General features: G+C 39.1%; 1 long non-coding RNA gene across 1 annotated transcript in view; it reads right to left on the reverse strand.

Annotated features, from left to right (window-relative positions):
* Positions 1 to 669: 669 nt before the first annotated feature.
* The window catches only part of LOC144287752 (uncharacterized), a 36,651-nt gene continuing 18,069 nt past the window's right edge, over positions 670 to 19,251 (reverse strand). Inside the window, exon 3 of the long non-coding RNA XR_013355515.1 lies at positions 670 to 986. This is a non-coding gene — a long non-coding RNA (uncharacterized LOC144287752). The remainder of the gene's footprint in view (positions 987 to 19,251) is intronic.

A 19,251-nucleotide genomic window follows, 5' to 3' on the forward strand; every position in this document is an offset into this window, starting at 1 on the left:
CCTCATTCTCTCCACAGTGAGTGAAATGATTCTTTCCAAAGACAGGGGCATCAACTGATAATGGCTGCTATTACATATTCATATACCACTTTACATTCTGTAGCTTACTTGGCAGGAATTCTTACAAGTCCCTCCTCACAGATGCCATGTCAGAGGTGAGGTGGGAACTGAGCGTGCTCTCGTGGGCTCTTTCAACAAACAGAGGAAGAGAAAGACAGGACGGCACATGGGGAAGGGAACCACACCTGGCATGCAGGTGCCCTGTGCCTCTCCTGCCTGCCCTCCCACCCCCACATATATTGGGAGATGCACTATCTAGAGACCTGGTGCTTCAGACATTATTGAGGACCATTTGCAGAACATACGGTTTTAACAACAAGGAGGATGTCTCAGTACTGGGAGGAAAACAAGAAATACATTTTGTGCCTTGAAGAATTCTCTTTCTACATTGGGGATAATTTTTTTTAAATAAATTTATTTTTTATTGGTGTTCAATTTGCCAACATACAGAATAACACCCAGTGCTCATCCCGTCAAGTGCCCCCTCAGTGCCCGTCACCCATTCACCCCCACCCCCTCGCCCTCCTCCCCTTCCACCACCCCTAGTTCGTTTCCCAGAGTTAGGAGTCTTTATGTTCTGTCTCCCTTTCTGATATTTCCCACACATTTCTTCTCCCTTCCCTTCTATTCCCTTTCACTATTATTTATATTCCCCAAATGAATGAGAACATATAATGTTTGTCCTTCTCCGACTGACTTACTTCACTCAGCATAATACCCTCCAGTTCCATCCACGTTGAAGCAAATGGTGGGTATTTGTCGTTTCTAATGGCTGAGTAATATTCCACTGTATACATAGACCACATCTTCTTTATCCATTCATCTTTCGATGGACACCGAGGCTCCTTCCACAGTTTGGCTATTGTGGACATTGCTGCTAGAAACGTCGGGGTGCAGGTGTCAATTGGGGATAATTTTATTATCCTCTAGGAAATAAGAAAAAAAATTCAGGGTTTTTTAATGATTAAAAAAAAGGGAAGTCATATCATGAGTTTCTACATACAGTTGAGATTCCCAGTTGCAATGGAAGCAACATACACTTCTCTGGAACCTGAGACCAGTGAAAGAGAGCTAAGTCAATTCCACAATTCCTGCCATCTGGGGGCAGGAGGCACAACATTGGCAACTTATCCCCAGACAGGCCCAGTTACCCCACACAGATACAACCCCAGACAGAGTTCCTAAATAAGCCCATAGAAAGCAGAAGCGTAAATATGGGTGGATCAGCGCACACCCATCCCACGTTGGAAAGAAACAAAGCATAGGGATTCTTTACACAGAATCTTTAGCTTCACATTTTTAAATCATATTATTTGTCTCTGTCTCTGTCTCAGTCTCTCTCTCTTTCCACCCCCTCCTCCTCAGTTATTTACTGACATGGCCAATTGCTGAATTGCTTTTCGTGATTAACTCTCTTCTTTCAAGGTCAGCGATTGCCCTTAGCGTGATGACAGTGCTGAAGGTTAACACACAATTCAGATAAACCCTGAAATGTTGACCCATCATAAGTTCAGTGTAATTAAAAGGTGTGCCTATGCCTGAGCCAACTGCTTGAAACATGTTTTCTAGAAACCTAATGTCTCCGAACTTACCCAGAACATCTGTTCGTGAATTTCTTTCACAGGCCTATTGTTCAGAGCAATTTTCATAAAGCACTAAAAATCTGCATGTAATTAATGACAGCAAATAAGCTTGAGCTTATTTTTTTAACTAACTTTAAATAATAATTCCTGACTTAAAATTAGGAGGAAAGGACTTTCTATTTACATATGGCCCAAGGATATAAGGTAGATTTCTAATACTTTAGGAGTAAATGACTGCCCTGTTGGTAGACTCTGTGTTTTGACACGCATTGGCATTTCTTAAAGGATTGCTCCTTACAGTTATTCTGACCACAACTGTTTTCCATGCAATTGATTTTTTCATTAGTAATGGGATTAGTGCTCCCAGATATATAACATAGAGAGAGAAAATAAGAGAAAAAGAGATAGTCCCACTGAAACTATTCTAGAAAAGCCTTCCCTCCCTGCCTCTAGGCATCATTCCAGGATGCCAGGATGCATTTTGGCCATGTTTGGGTCAGGAGGCACTCAGGGGCATTGCTTAAGGAACATGAGGCAAAATTCTTGATCCATCCAAGTTCAGCAGTAAATCAGTGTGAAATGGCTGAAAGTAAACAAGGAAACATGCTAAGAATGAGGAATGTGTCTGGATAAACTAAATTTATTTTGAAAAATACCTATCTAGGGGTTTGTAATTTCAAATATAGAAATACTTAAAATAACCATGTCATCCAGAATGGTAAGGCCAGAAATTAGTGACCAAATGGACCGAAATTTTGAGAGAAGAGCTCGCCCAGGTAGTGACTATGGCAACCCATCCTTCATCTATCAGATCCAGGGGCAAGGAAGGAAGCAAAATGACAGTTACCAAATCCATTCTGGAACCTCCCATACATGAGCTCAATTGCAAAAATAATGTTATCTTTCTGGCTATTCTCCACATTTTAAAATACTGTTACTCATCTATAAAACAAAGACCATCATACCTACCTATTGTGGTTGCTGTGAGAATTACATGAATAGAAAGAAAGCTTAGCACCATGCTGGACATACAGTGAGCTGTCAACAAATAAATATTGTTGCCATTTCACATGTTTCACTTTTCAGCATTTGACCAGGAATGGATTTTATTGGAAAAGATGTATGTTTGATCATAGTCCTCTTTTCCCATTCACCCTTTGTGCTGCATTCCTTCTCTGCTCCAGGCACTGGGCAGAGCAGAGGAACTGAAGTCCCAGGTGATCAGGATCTTGCCGATACATGATTCACCATGGCGATTGGGGTTCTGAGACTGCAGCCCAGTCAGGCAGTGCCAATTTACAACTCAGGACGCCTTGCCGGCCCAACCTTTGGACAAAAGTGAGTTATTCTGGCAAAAACTAAATAGACAAAACTTTTGTTTTAGTGACCTAAGTAAGGTCTTTCTCAAAAGGATCCAGGTGTACTCCAAGGGAGTATGATCCAAACAGGAATGTAATCAGTCCATTTGGAAGAACCTATAAGCATCTGAAAGTCAGGAAAATGAAAAATATAGACTCACATAATGGAAAGAGAGCCTCAGGCAAGACTAAGCCATTAGGACTGATGGTTATTCTGGTGCCAAAGACTCAGAGGATAAAAACCTCATCTCCCAGCCCTGTTCTGGGTTTAATCACATTGGTCCACACCCACATCCCTGTTCACACTGGTTCTACTCCCAGGCCACCCTGCAATACACATTTTGCTCAAATATTGATCCCTGCTGCCTCGCCAAGGCCTTCAAGCACTGTGCAAGTTCTAAAAGATGAGCAAGTGTTACCTTAGCCTTAGCTAATACTTTAAGTCTAAAAGAAAAAAAAATGCATGACTGTTTTGTGGTCTTTAATACTGATGATTTTTTTTCTGCCTTTAAAACATTCTTTTTGATATAATTCCCTAAAAGAGACCAATTTTATTCACAATAAAAATTTGCTATGTGCAATACCATTGTCTCCTTATAATTATTTACAACAGTTTGGAATAATTTTTGTTGCTTTTATCACAATGTTAGTCTTCTAAACTATCATTCTTACATTTTGAATATTACAAATTATTATTAGTACAAATTTTAAGTCCATTGAACCACTCATGGCTGACCACTGCATTGTATTAAAAATCTTGCACCTTCCCTTTACATTTACAATTATTTGCTTTGTCTTTTGAATGTATCCCATACCTTTGTAAATTTCATCCTTCATCTGCATTAGTACTAACTTTTCCACCTAGATTCTCCTTTTGTAACTACTCAAAAAAAGAAATCTGTAGTAATACCAAAGCAGGAGCTCTTAATGAAATGGAATATTACCAATAATGTGGATGAAAAAATGGAATTTAATAGTGAATTGTAGGACTTTTCTAAGTACCAGATAAAAAGGGAAGCACTTTACACATATTATCTCATTTAATCTTTAAGGCAATCTTATAAGGTGCTAGTGTCATTACACCCATTTTTACAGATGAGAAACTGAGGCTGAGAGACACTAAGCCCTTTGACAAATGTCACAAAACTAAGAAGAGACAAAACTGAGAGTCTCATCTGTCTAGCTACAGGACCTAGCTTTTTAAGCATTATACCACATGTGTAGGAAATTTTATGTGCACTTTTATGCATGTGCTTTCATGCAAAATAATTTTCATTGTTGAGGCAGCTAAAGGAAATCCCCACACAATGGAATAAAGGCTTTGGCACTTATCAGCCTCTTTAAACTTTCATTTTTTTCCTTCTAATGTACCCCTTGCTATTGCTTGGTTTCCATTCAATCACAGCTAGAATGTCATAAAAGAGGTAATAATACAAATGATACTGAAGGAACACATGCAGCCCTAGCCAAACTCCAAGGGGAAAACAGAACGACAGGAAAGCACAGTCAAAAGGCCCTCACCTTGTGGTGGCTGCTGCCTGCCCAGCACCCTGGCTTTGCAGCCATCAGCTGCACACAGCATAATGAAAATTTCCATCTCGAAGATGTTATTATGGGCCTCATAGAACAATCTGTGTAAGGTCATATTTGCATAAGTCAAGTGTTCCACAGTCTGTACAGCGTCTTTACCTAATGCAGGATTAAATCACTGGCATGGACCATAATTAACCCTCCAGATTGCCTTAAATGCCAGCCAGCTTTCACTTAGAGAAGTGGCCAGAACATAGAAGGAGTGAGGTATAGAACTGTAGTCAACACACACAAGCAGTCAGGGCTGAGAAGCCATTTAAGAAATACCCTTCTATGCACCAGTGTCCTTTCATTTAACAAGTTAGTACAAACAAGAGAAAAGTTAGTGTGTGTGAGTTGGCAACAGTGAGGACTTCAGAGGACCATGTGTGATATTGCCAGATTGTCATCAATGCAACACAGACATCCTTTAGGGCAGTGGCTTCCAAACTGAATTTCCAGAAGCCCTGGCTTGCTGCCTCACAGATGCTTTAGGAATGAGAGTAAAAGGCCCATTGACGGGGGTGACAGGTCTTCAATGCTTCCCTCAACCAGTGTGACTTCACTTCTATCTGTTAGGCATGCTGAGGTTTCGCACATGACTTGACTGGAAAGAGTATCTGATGCTAACACTGAAGTTGGAACACTAATTCAGGGCAACTTCTACCTTTCAACTACATGCAGATGGTACTGGTGAAAGATTAAGTATCCTGCCCAGTGAGTGAAGGCTGGATCGTGGAAAACCTAGGCCAGACACTAGGTATTTGTATTCCTGCTCCAGTGTTCAACTCACTACACCCTGTATCTTCATTCATGGCTTCTGTTCTTTCTACTCCTGCCCTGGGACAGACTTCCATGCTTAATCTTTTCCAATTTGGGTAACACACATACATGTGAGAGAAATACAAGTGGTTCCTTCATCAACCCTTTCAAAAAGTGGGCAGACCTATGAATCACATAAAGCACATGTTCTTTGGAACAGGCATACCTTTGGTGAACTATGTGTGCTTCCAAATCCCATGTTATACATCTGAGCACATGCATATTAATCTGTCTGGCCCTTATTCCTTCAGCAATTACATTGTGTGGTGCGCTAAGCTTTAACAAGCACCTGCACATATTTTGTCTCTATGGAGAAATTGGCCCTTTTGCAGAGAAGTGAGGAATTATTTATCCTACTGGGAATGTTGAAATGTACAATTAGATAGGGCTTTACAGATGATCTGATCCAACTCTTTCGGTCTACAAGTGAAAAAACTGAAATCCAGAGATATTAAACATTAAATCAAATGGTGGGTGTCGTTAGGCCAACACTGAAGACTAGATCACCTGATTCCTAGCACTCTTCACGCTATATATTTCAGGTGTGTGCAGTCATGCCTAGCGATTTCAATGGGCCTTAGTGTTCCTTAATATGTTGTGATCCCACTCATAGCTGAACATATTACCTGCCATACAGATATTTGATCGCTCAAAGCAAAGTTATTTGCTTCATTGTATGAGTACCTGTAAGGACCTGTAGGGTTCTTTCCTATAAATTACTATAAATCCTCATGCTTTCCTTCATAGTATCTACCATGATTTTGAGATACTCATTCACTCATTATTTAAATGCATTTATTTCTTTAATGCATTTCTTTCTTTTTCTTTCATGCCTTTCTCCCATATGAAAATATAAGTTCCATGAGAGCAATTGCTAGTTCTGTCTTGTTTTAACATTTTTTTCCAGACCCTAGCATAATGTCTAGAATACTGCAGAAGTTGAATGGGTGAATGAATGAATTTCACAATACCCTAAGAATATTTCTATTGCTATACTTATAATATAGTATTCAAGCTATGCATGCATGGTTTTAATAAACTAGGAACTTCTTGAGGGTAATGTTTATGTTTTGTTGTGTTGACAATACCTAACATGTCTTATCAGAACAAAGAAGGCTGTCAATAAATATTTGTCAGATAAAGAAATTTATTCATTTATCAATAAAATCTAACAATCTTGGGTGTATAATAGATACACAAACACACTTACTGATTGCTAAACTGGATGGTTGATTGGCTGATTGATTGATTGATAAAGCTCCATAAAAATCATATGTTTTCAGGGGGTGGCAACTTTAGGAGCCATCTTACTATCACAAAAAAACCTAGTGTTTTCATGAGAACCAACACATGTTTATTTGAAATATGATTCCCCTGAATTTTATTCTTCTATCTCACCTTTCTTCTCTACTAAAGTTAAAACAGAAATATATCCATTTTGTGTAATAAGTTTTTACTCCTATTCAGGACACTGTACAAAGGTAAATCATTCAAGAGCAGGTTAGAGCAGGCTTCCCCTATATACGTCACTTCAAGTTCATTGAATCATTACTTTGAAAACCAAAAAGGGGCCAAAGTTCAAGGTAACCACTTATGACTGTGAGCATCATGGCATGTAATAAAATAGTCATAGAGCTACTGTTTATTGGATTTGAGAAGGTCATTCTGAGTAGAGCTCAAGGCTAAGTGTCTAAGTATATCATGGGTAATGCCTTGGATTTGTCAGTACCTTTTAAGAACATCTTTGCAAAGCAGATGACAGCCATGGAAATCTGAACACACACATACACACATTCACATAGATCTTTTCCACTAACATTTTGGCTTTTCTTTTGAAATTTTACAACATCTATTCTACAAAATGCAAACATAACAGAGACCGTTTCTGAGCAGCTATTGAGGAATGAAGAAGCAACAGGAGTTGGTCTTTGATCTTTCCACCATATTCCAGGTGGAATTAAAAGAATATGCTCTATTTGGCAACTGGTTTGTATGTGGACACATAAGTGTGTGTGTGTGTGTGTGTATATATATATATATATACACACACAATATATACATATATATTGCATATATATGTACAATATATACATATATATAGCCATATATGTATATATATATATATTGCATCTGCTGTTAGCCCTGCACTCAGGGGAAACCAAGAATCGATTGGTAATTGAGATCTGCCAATGATTTCAAACATCTCATTTCATGTAATCATTTTACCCTCTTTTCTTCATTATAAACCTTGTTAAAATGTTATTTAAGCTGCTTTCTCTCTCTGTTTCTCCCCATCTATTGGTAAAGGAGTTTTAAAAGCATGAACTCATCAAGGGCAGGCACCAAGACATAATATAATAAAGGTTAAATAAAGGTCTACATACTACACAAACTGTCCTTCAAAGCCTGCATCATCAAAGGCTACCCATATTGTGGCTATGTGACCTACTAGATGGCTCCTACATGAAAAGTAAAATATCCAGCATGCTCAATACTCCATATATTTTGGGTTCAAGCAGGAATGTGCCATACGTGTATGGGCACATTCAGTGAACTGGTTTGGTGAGCCCATCAGAAGCTTATTTGGAAGAGACATTAAGGAGCCACCTCTTAGAGACCTCTTAGAGGAGGCAGGCAGAATGAGCATGATCCAAAGGAAAGCCTCAGCATCAGAGTATTCCCGGACTGAGTCCTGCAGAAAGAGGCACTGCTGGGAGAAAAAGAGGAATGAAAAAAGCTGTTTCACTAATCACACTGCTTAGGAAAATATTCCTCTTCCTCCTCACAGAAATGATGATGATGATGATGATGATGATGATGATGATGATGATGACAACGACAAAGGTGAAGGAGGAGTGAGCCAGAAGCCAGAGACAGCTATCATTCTCTACTTCACAATAAGATGTAATGTAGCTCCCATTACCTCAGGACTCCAATCTGTAAATATAGCAGACCCCAAAGTCTACCTTGTTAAAATGGAGAGGTCGCATTAGCATCTGGCAGCAATTGGCATGTTTATAAGCACATCTAGGGAATTTCTGAAATATTCAAAGTCCTATGTGAGCATCTCCAGACAAGTGAAGTTTGGGTCATGTTCATGTTAAAGTGCTCCCATTTGTACCTGGAACACAGGGAGGCCTGAGAAGTCTCAGGACATATATAACTCCCTTTGTAATACCTTAGAAACTTAAATGGCCATTAGATAATATATGAGTTGGGATCTATAATCCATATGATTAAGTGCAGACTACATTTTCACAAAATTTATTAGCTGTCTATTACATATGAGGACACTGTGCTAAGTGCTCTATGGAATTTAAAAGATTTTTAAAATATGGCACTTTTTGATACTGAACATGATATATTATTGATTGTATATTTGCATACAGTCGTATATAAGAACCCCACCTCCTCAACTTCTACTTTGATGTCTGGCAACTCTAGACCTTCAAGTCACTGCCATGAACCAAATAAGTCAGCTACAAAAGAAACTGTCAAAAAGCCCTTGTACTTTACTCTCAAGAGAAAGAAATGATGTTACCCTGAAGTGAAAACTGCAGGCTTAATACAGTGTAAAAATTTAGAGTCATTGATTTCAAGTTCAGCTTGAAATGGTAACCAATAGCGTAAGAAGGGACAACTGACAGCAGGGAGAACAACGTTGAAAAACTAAACACTACAGCAGTCCCATATTCTTGATTGAGGTTATGGGCTGAGGTACCTCCAGGACTCCAAGGGCACATGTGTGTCAAAACATGTCAACACAATGCGATGCAATGAGCACTGGATATTATATAAGACTGATGAATCACTAAACTCTACCTCTGAAATTAATAATACATTGTTAATCAATTGAATTTAAACTTAAAACAATTAATTAATTAAAAAACATATTGGAACAATGTTCCACATTCAACTAACACCCCCAAGTCATCACAAGTAGGTGAGTTGTATTCTAACTCTTTTGGTGACCTGGGTGACATATAGATACCCCACCTTTAAGATTCTCGTAATGTCTCTAACAATGTGTTCAATTAACTAGTTACAGGCTAAAACCCAGGATATCTCTCATGCAACTACAGAGACAGAGAAATGAAGACCTAGGACACCTGGCCTGACTTAAATGCCAAGTTAGAGATAAAACCAAATGAGAATCTGGGTTCTGACACCTGAGTGAGATATGAATGGCAGGAACAGAGCTTAGAACCTGAACAAAATTTTCATCTCCAGTCTCACATTCTGCAAGTGAAATAATTGAGATCTAGAAAGAGAAGTGACTTGTTCAAGGTCACAATTCAGTGAGCAAAATTGGGACAAGCACTCAGGTCTCAGGAATTCTAAAATTACATTCTTTTCATCAAAATATGCTGCATCTTTTCTAAGACAGTTTAATAGAACTTCCACCCCACAGGCTAGAAACTGTCATCCAGGCTCCCCCTCGCAATTGGCATACCATTTGAAGTAGCTGCTGTTCCTGCTTGCCTTCATCTAAGTAAAACCAGAGTAAGGAAGTTGGTTGGATTAACTCACTATAAGCAAATGTACAGCTTTCAATACCTGAAGTAGATTTTTTTTTCTGAAGTAGATATTTTAAGCAATTGCTGCCACATGTGTCTCAATTTGAGAGATTTAATGAGGAAAAATTACATTCTACCCACAACCTCTGGAAATAAGAGTCTTAAAGGAAATGGGGGACGAGATATACACATCTTCCTTTTCCAGCATTCAAATGTTTATTAAGAACCTACTATGTATCTGGGCTCTGCCTACAGTTCAAGTCTGCTAAGATCTTAAATGGAAATAGCTCAGAGTCTCAAAGGGTGACCCCCCAAGTCTTCTAACAGAGCCTGTGAAATTTAATAATTGGGAGGCTATCACCAAATCTCATTATTGCTGCTTTAAATGAAATAGATCACAGTTAATAAAGAGCCTGCAAATTAAAGTAACCCAGCAGTCTTAACTAGCAATTAAAATGACTTTTTTTTTCCTATCAAAGGTGAAACCATATGCTAGAGCAGATTTTGTCACGTACAAGATAAATGAGCAGTTTGGCTCAGCAGGGAATAATTCCCGTTCATATTGAAGGATCACTTTCAGTATCAAAATCTTGTTCTCTCAATGTCAGGATCCTGATACGGATTACCTGAAGACACGGGGGCTCAAGAGCCTTCCCTGTGAGGACCACAAGCACAAGTATGTATTCCCCTCATTTCTCCTCACACCCTCAGAGAAGTAAAGGAAGAAATGGAAGTCTGATATTAACTGGGTTGTGTTCTCAACCTAAATGCCAGCAGAAGCTTCACCTCTCACACTGCCACTTATGGGAGCACCCAACACTATTACAGAAGTACATAGGGAATGGGAAGCAGGCTGGAAGAGAAACGTGCCTGCCAACATCTAATCTAAATCGATGCCCATTTTATTCAGCCAAAAGCCAAAGACATAGCAGAAGACAAAAAGAAGAGGAAAAAGAAAAAAAATACAAAAATTATAGACGGACAGATGGATGGATGTATAGACAGATTTATATACACGTACACATAATAAGAAAGAGATGGATGGATGGCTGGACCAGTGAACTATCAGTATGAAAGAAGACACCCTTGTTAGACTACTACTTCATTCTGGTTGCTGAACATGGAGCTTCCTATGCATCATCTCATGTTGGCATCTGTAATATTATGGCTATTTTACCTATTTCACACATAAAGAAACTATCAACACAATAACATTGTCAGGGTTAGAATTAAAGTCTAGTTCTATGTAGCCACAAAACCTTTGGGTTTTCAACTACCCACATTGCTTCTCATTCAAGGTCATGCTGAAACTTGAAGACACTTGATTAGAAAAAGAATATAAGCCATATAGACTTATTCTGTGAGTGCATAATCATAAACCACACCATCAAATTTACACAATTATTTAACACATGCATTCTACTGAACACCAAGATAAAAAGGCAAGAGAACACAAGAGATTCATCACAAACCTCTCCCTACTTGATGGCAAGCAGGTGAGAAGCACATTTCTGTCCAATATTGTCTTTCACCACCTCTATCCTCCACACCCTCACAGTGCCTACACCCCACCTCCCCCATTTTTCATTCCAGCTGTTTTCACGCTTTGATGTACAGGCAAATTTCCCCAGGTTTTGTCAAAATGCAGATTCTGGTTCAGAAGATCTAGACTCTGAGACCCAGCAGGGCTAACAAGTTCCCAGGTGGTATCATTGCTTCTTGTCTGAGGACCACACTTCAGGTAATTAGCCTCCATTCTATACACCATTGTTAGAGAAAGTCAACATGTTAACTATAAAAGGATATTGAGCATTATTCTCTGGGCACTAACCATATTTAATACATGTAATAAGAAATGTGATGTGAATGGAGGTTCGAACTATCCATATATTTAAAGGAAGAGCATCTGTAAGCTGTGAATCTCTCCAACTATTTCCCAAATTACCCAGCTGCAGTTTTATATTAGTAAAACCAAGAAATGTACAGTAAAGAAAAGATGCCATCTTGATGCTATTTAAATATATATTTACTTCTTATTCTTGATCTTTCACCCATTTAATTTTCTCTGAGAGATAATTCAGGTCACTTTTAAATGGGTTTCAATGTTTCCAGAGCTGCAGCTCATTATAAAAATGTTCACAGCAGATAGAATCTTGCTTCAGCACAGCACTATTTTCACGCTGGCAGACACAGAAATCGGTATGCAGATATTGTACCATAAACATTAATTTAGTATTATGTGGAACATTGATTGATTAATAAATACATAAGCCAGGAAGCCTAATTTAACTCTTAATTCACTTTTTTTTATTTCACAGAGAGGGAAAAATTAATCTAGAAGTGTTGATTGATTGAGAGTTTTAGTCTCGTCTAGACAGCGATGGAAAATGACTATGAACCTGGGACTTTGCAAACTGCATCATTTGCAAAATAAACCCAATCAACAAATTTCATCACACAGTGATTGATGGTCAGAAAGGAAAGGCTGTAGTGACTATGGAGGAAAAGAATATGTAATCATCCAAGGAAGCAGCTCACCATACAGAGTGGATAAAGAACAAAGAATTAGCAAATATTTTCAGCTCAGAGGTGGACACAAATAAAAGAAAATACACTTGAAGTTTTTTTTTAATTAATGAGCATTAGAGCACTCCAGTAGACTAGCAAATTAGAATTAGTACATTGCATTCTTGAGAATGTACAGAAAGTAAACGTATTTTAGCTGTTGTGGTCCTATAGCAAAGACTGCATGATGTAAAGAACCAACTTACATTCTTGCTATGATTAAAAGGTCACATTTAGAACCAAATGTTCTATATCGAGATTTGAATAGTGCTGAATTTTTTCTAAAAGCAAAGGAAGCATGTTCATTGTTCTCTTTTTCTGAAGAGTAGCAATTAAGCTGAGCAAGGCAATTGCTTATAAATTAGACCTGCATCTCCTTCCTGTGATTCTGGTTTTCCTTTCCAGTTCCTATTTACACAATGACAATCAAGGTCAAGTTCCAAGCCCTAAGCCTCAGAAAGCTGACATCAGAATCATCAATACTGTTTGCATTTAGTGTTTTCATGGAAGGAAGTGAAAGGAAGGAAAGAAGGTAACATTTGAGGACCCTACTATAATAAGAACTGTTAAATATTCTACCAGAGATTCTGATCGAAGTTCTCACATCAACACTTTGGGGGTTTTGTTGTTGTTTTTTAAGATTTTATTTTTTTTTAATTTATTTTTTATTGGTGTTCAATTTACTAACATACAGAATAACCCCCAGTGCCCGTTACCCATTCACTCCCACCCCCCACCCTCCTCCCCTTCTACCACCCCTAGTTCGTTTCCCAGAGTTAGCAGTCTTTACGTTCTGTCTCCCTTTCTGATATTTCCCACACATTTCTTCTCCCTTCCCTTATATTCCCTTTCACTATTATTTATATTCCCCAAATGAATGAGAACATATAATGTTTGTCCTTCTCCGACTGACTTACTTCACTCAGCATAATACCCTCCAGTTCCATCCACATCGAAGCAAATGGTGGGTATTTGTCATTTCTAATAGCTGAGTAATATTCCATTGTATACATAAACCACATCTTCTTTATCCATTCATCTTTCGTTGGACACCGAGGCTCCTTCCACAGTTTGGCTATCGTGGCCATTGCTGCTAGAAACATCGGGGTGCAGGTGTCCCGGCGTTTCATTGCATTTGTATCTTTGGGGTAAATCCCCAACAGTGCAATTGCTGGGTCGTTGGGCAGGTATATTTTTAACTGTTTGAGGAACCTCCACACAGTTTTCCAGAGTGGCTGCACCAGTTCACATTCCCACCAACAGTGTATGAGGGTTCCCTTTTCTCCACATCCTCTCCAACATTTGTTGTTTCCTGCCTTGTTAATTTGCCCCATTCTCACTGGTGTGAGGTGGTATCTCATTGTGGTTTTGATTTGTATTTCCCTGATGGCAAGTGATGCAGAGCATTTTCTCATATGCATGTTGGCCATGTCTATGTCTTCCTCTGTGAGATTTCTGTTCATGTCTTTTGCCCATTTCATGATTGGATTGTTTGTTTCTTTGGTGTTGAGTTTAATAAGTTCTTTATAGATCTTGGAAACTAGCCCTTTATCTGATATGTCATTTGCAAATATCTTCTCCCATTCTGTAGGTTGTCTTTGAGTTTTGTTGACTGTATCCTTTGCTGTGCAAAAGCTTCTTATCTTGATGAAGTCCCAATAGTTCATTTTTGCTTTTGTTTCTTTTGCCTTCGTGGATGTATCTTGCAAGAAGTTACTGTGGCCGAGTTCAAAAAGGGTGTTGCCTGTGTTCTTCTCTAGGATTTTGATGGAATCTTGCCTCACATTTAGATCTTTCATCCATTTTGAGTTTATCTTTGTGTATGGTGCAAGAGAGTGGTCTAGTTTCATTCTTCTGCATGTGGATGTCCAATTTTCCCAGCACCATTTATTGAAGAGACTGTCTTTCTTCCAATGGATAGTCTTTCCTCCTTTATCGAATATTAGTTGCCCATAAAGTTCAGGGTCCACTTCTGGATTCTCTATTCTGTTCCACTGATCTATGTGTCTGTTTTTGTGCCAGTACCACACTGTCTTGATGACCACAGCTTTGTAGTACAACCTGAAATCTGGCATTGTGATGCCCCCAGATATGGTTTTCTTTTTTAAAATTCCCCTGGCTATTCGGGGTCTTTTCTGATTCCACACAAATCTTAAAATAATTTGTTCTAACTCTCTGAAGAAAGTCCATGGTATTTTGATAGGGATTGCATTAAACGTGTATATTGCCCTGGGTAACATTGACATTTTCACAATATTAATTCTGCCAATCCATGAGCATGGAATATTTTTCCATCTCTTTGTGTCTTCCTCAATTTCTTTCAGAAGTGTTCTATAGTTTTGAGGGTATAGATCCTTTACATCTTTGGTTAGGTTTATTCCTAGGTATCTCATGCTTTTGGGTGCAATTGTAAATGGGATTGACTCCTTAATTTCTCTTTCTTCAGTCTCATTGTTAGTGTATAGAAATGCCACTGACTTCTGGGCATTGATTTTGTATCCTGCTACGCTACCGAATTGCTGTATGAGTTCTAGCAATCTTGGGGTGGAGCCTTTGGGTTTTCTATGTAGAGTATCATGTCATCGGCGAATTCCTGATCAAAACTCTTCAGAGTGTAGGGATAGAGGGAACATTCCTCGACATCTTAAAAGCCATCTATGAAAAGCCCACAGCAAATATCATTCTCAATGGGGAAGCACTGGGAGCCTTTCCCCTAAGATCAAGAACAAGACAGGGATGTCCACTCTCACCACTGCTGTTCAACATAGTACTGGAAGTCCTAGCCTCAGCAATCAGACAACAAAAAGACATTAAAGGCATTCAAATTGGCAAAGAAGAAGTCAAACTCTCCCTCTTCGCCGATGACAAGATTTTATTTTTTTAAGATTTTATTTATTTATTCATGACAGACACAGAGAGAGAGAGAGAGAGTGAGAGAGAGAGTGAGAGAGAGAGAGAGAGGCAGAGACACAGGCAGAGGAAGAAGAAAGCTCCATGCAGGGAGCCCGATGCGGGACTCAATCCCGGGTCTCCAGGATCACACCCCGGGTGGAAGGCGGCGCTAAACCACTGAGCCACTGGGGCTGCCCAACACTTTGGTTTTTTAACCCCATTTTACAAATGCAGAAACAAGATCAGGGATGTTAGGAAAACTGGCCAACACTGCAACCATTTCTTTAAGTTGGATTCTCTGCATACTCTAAAGCACACAGTTTCTAGACTGTACATCAGAATGACATGCAGAGCTTGTTAAGACAGATTGTTGGGCCCTATGCTCAGAATTCCTGATTCAGTCAATGTATTTGTTTCCTATTGCTGCTATAACAAATTACCACAAATTTAGTGACTTTAAAACACAAGTTTGTTAGTCACAGATCTGTGAGCCAGCACAGCTCAACTAGTCCTCTGCTTAGAGTCTCAGGGGGGGCTGAAATCAAGGTGCTGGCAGGACTTCATTCTTTCTTGGAACCATGGGAAAGAATTTGCTTCATAGGTCATTCAGATTGTGGGCCAAATTCAATTCCTTGTAGTTGTAGGACTGAGGTCCACATAATCTTGCTGGCTGTCAGGCAAGGACCAAGCTTGCCTCTAGATGCTGCTTGCATTTCTTCTCAGGCTTTCCATGCAGCCCCCTCCAACAACACGAGTTCCTCTCACACTCAACCTCTCTGCCTTTCCCTTCTAATGAATCTCTCTGACTCCAGCCATAGAAAGCTCTCTACTCTTAAGGACTCACTGTGATTAGACTGTGCCCACTGAATAATCCAGGATAATCTCCCTAACTTAAAAGTTCATAAACCTCAATTGCATCCGCAAAGTTCCTCTTTATGTGATACACTCACAAGATCCACGGATTAGAGGGTGGATATTTTGGTGGTCCCTTCCACTTATTGTATCACTCCAGGCTAGGGTCCCAGAATTTCCATTTCTAATACATTTCTAGCTGATGCTGATACTGCTGGTCCAAGACTATGCTTTGAGAACCCCTGCCCTAGCTTCTTCTACTCCAAATGTGGCCCATAACATCCACATCATCTAGGAGCTTATTAGAAATGCAGAATCCAAAAAAAAATTAAAAAATTAAAAAAATTAAAAAATTAAAAAATTAAAAAAAAAAGAAATGCAGAATCCTGCACCTCATTCCAGACATCGTGGATAAGAAGTTACAGTTTAACAAGATTCCCAGGTAATTTATGCACACATGAAAGTTTGAGAAGCACTATTGGAGGACAATGAAAAACAGGGCAAAACATGGGAATAAAGTATATGTTTTATCTATTCCCAAAACATCTTGGAAAAATACAACTCCTCCCTTGTCCAGTTACTGCCTTTTATTTTTTCTGGACAGGAATGGAGGGAGGTATCTTACCTATGAAGTTATACTTGTAAAGAGATCCTGCACTTTCTGAGTGGCTTTAATTTGCTTCCCCCTACTCCCAATTTTAATTCAAAAGAGGAAAAAACATCTGCCTGTGAACTGAACCTGAGAAATGTTTGGCAGTCTAGAAAAATTGCAGGTTGGATTCGATTATTCATTGGGCAGCTTTGACAGGGACATCCATCCCTTGGTTATATCCAGGGTTTGATGGGAATAGATTTCAAGTGACGATCAGATGGGGTCCAGGAAGAAATACAGTACTGGCCGTCACCCATGACCAGAGACAATGTGAGAACTGATAAGCATGGTGTACTCTACTTTTACTTAGCCATTAATAGGATTTCTTCAGTCTTGGAAAAAGTTTCAGCAAAATCTCAGGGCCCCAGAGGAGAAGGAAATATCATTAACCCTTTTATTGAGGATGTTATTGGTTTTCTGTGAGTTACCATTAGAGGAAAGTGACTGTGGTTAGAATAAATTGAAGAAGACTCAGAGTGATACAGACAGCCTGGGACCAAACACTCAGCTAACTTCTATCTCCAGCTCAAAATGCCTGAATGTAATTACTGAAATTTAATCATTAGACAGCCAGAGAATAGTGGAATATGTTTCAAGATGTAGACATTAACTGAAAATTAATTATCTCAAACTCTCCTGCTTTTTCTTAATTTAAGGTGAGATGAAGAGAACAAAACAAAAATGGACAGATGTTTGGGAGTGAAAATAAGAATATATGAGTACAATGAAGTGCTCCAAAGTTAACTCCATTGGTATACCACAAACTGACAATCTCTCTCTCTCTCCCTCCATCCATCCCTCCCTTCTTCCTACTCTCTCTCTTTCTCCCTATCTCTCTCTCTCTCTCTCTCACACACACACACACACACACACACACACACACTATGCTGTTTCTTTTTAGTGTGCCAAGCTCCAGGTAATAAACACCCATATCATCTTCTTAAACTGTCCATTTATTCCAGAGTGAGCATAAAGAATCATGTAAATCATTTCTCATTCCCAGCTCATTCTATCTTTGCACATGCTCCTTTTTGATCAGATAAGGAGACTGTGGCAGCATTTCCAACGCAAAACCAATCCTCTAAAACATTGCTAAATTCTCTGTGGGAGCTCAATAATAAAAGTGTCAAGTATTGACAAAGGATGTCAGCAGCCCAGAAATGCTTAATGAGGTACCTGAAAATGTTTGCAAATTATACCAGTCAAGAGTCGATAAGGCAACAAGCCATTCAGGCAAGATATAGGACAAAAGCCGAAGAGATGATAACCACCCCAGAAATCTTGAAGGGAAAAAAAATTCCCACCTCCCTGATCAATGCCATACCCCCGCCCCCCGCACCTACATTTCTGGAAACTGTTTACCTCAAGAAGCATTTACAGAGAAAAAAGAAATCAGTTTCCTGAAACCTAAAGAGTGTTTACTTTTGAAAACCACCTGGGAAAATGGCTTTACTTTCAATCTTTCAGTGATATGCCAGTGTTGTTTTTTATCTGTGTTTAATAGGAGTAGTAGAAGAAATAGGAGAGAGTCCAGATCAAAAGTGGGATCTCTCTGGGGTCACTGGCAGAACACAAGATGACCCTCACTAGATTGGATTTCTGACCTGACAGGTAGTCTTCAAGGGTTGGAATACAGCCAATAAGACTCATGACTTTGCCCTGTATTTGAGTTTGGATAATATTTTAATTGTTTGACAAATGGTTAGTTTAATGTATCTCTTCTTTAGAGCATATGGCACAATATTTATATTTGTTTTTGGATATTGCTATTCAAAATGCTGCTACTTATCAGCAAGTGTCCTCTGGATCTTCATCTGTAGGCTTCACTGCAGTGAAGGTCAGCACTGCACTTTTCCATATACACACCATCATGTAAAGGATTTTCTAATCCCTATCATGACTGTTCCCCCATTCCTTCTAGTTTCCATCAATCTAATTGTTCTTCTTTCTCTTCCCCTTCATGTCCCAAGCAGTTCATTTCTCAAGTCATTAGCTAGGGCAGAGCAAGGTGAGAAACTACAAAGATGGGAATGAGACAGGACCTTGTTAGCCTGAAGTGAGCTGTGAGAGCCCCAACAGGGTCAGGAGAGTGCTTACCCAGGAGGGGTAAGGCAGTACTGCTGTGGGAGTGGGGTATGGGGAAGGAAACTGCAGTGGTGATAAAGATCCTTACATACTGAGGGATCAATTAGTACACTAATGTATTAAGGGCAAGGGGAGCCAGGTTTCTCACTGTCTGAGAAGGAGTTTACAAACACACAAAGGGAGAAAACTAAATGAATGCTACAGTGTGGGATTAAAAGTGGAAATATTCATATTAACTCATGTTTTCATATATAAAGATGGATTTTACAGTATAGATGCAAATGCATAGGGATGTG

The sequence above is a fragment of the Canis aureus genome, chromosome 17 (assembly GCF_053574225.1).
Source record: "Canis aureus isolate CA01 chromosome 17, VMU_Caureus_v.1.0, whole genome shotgun sequence".
NCBI lineage: Eukaryota > Metazoa > Chordata > Mammalia > Carnivora > Canidae > Canis > Canis aureus.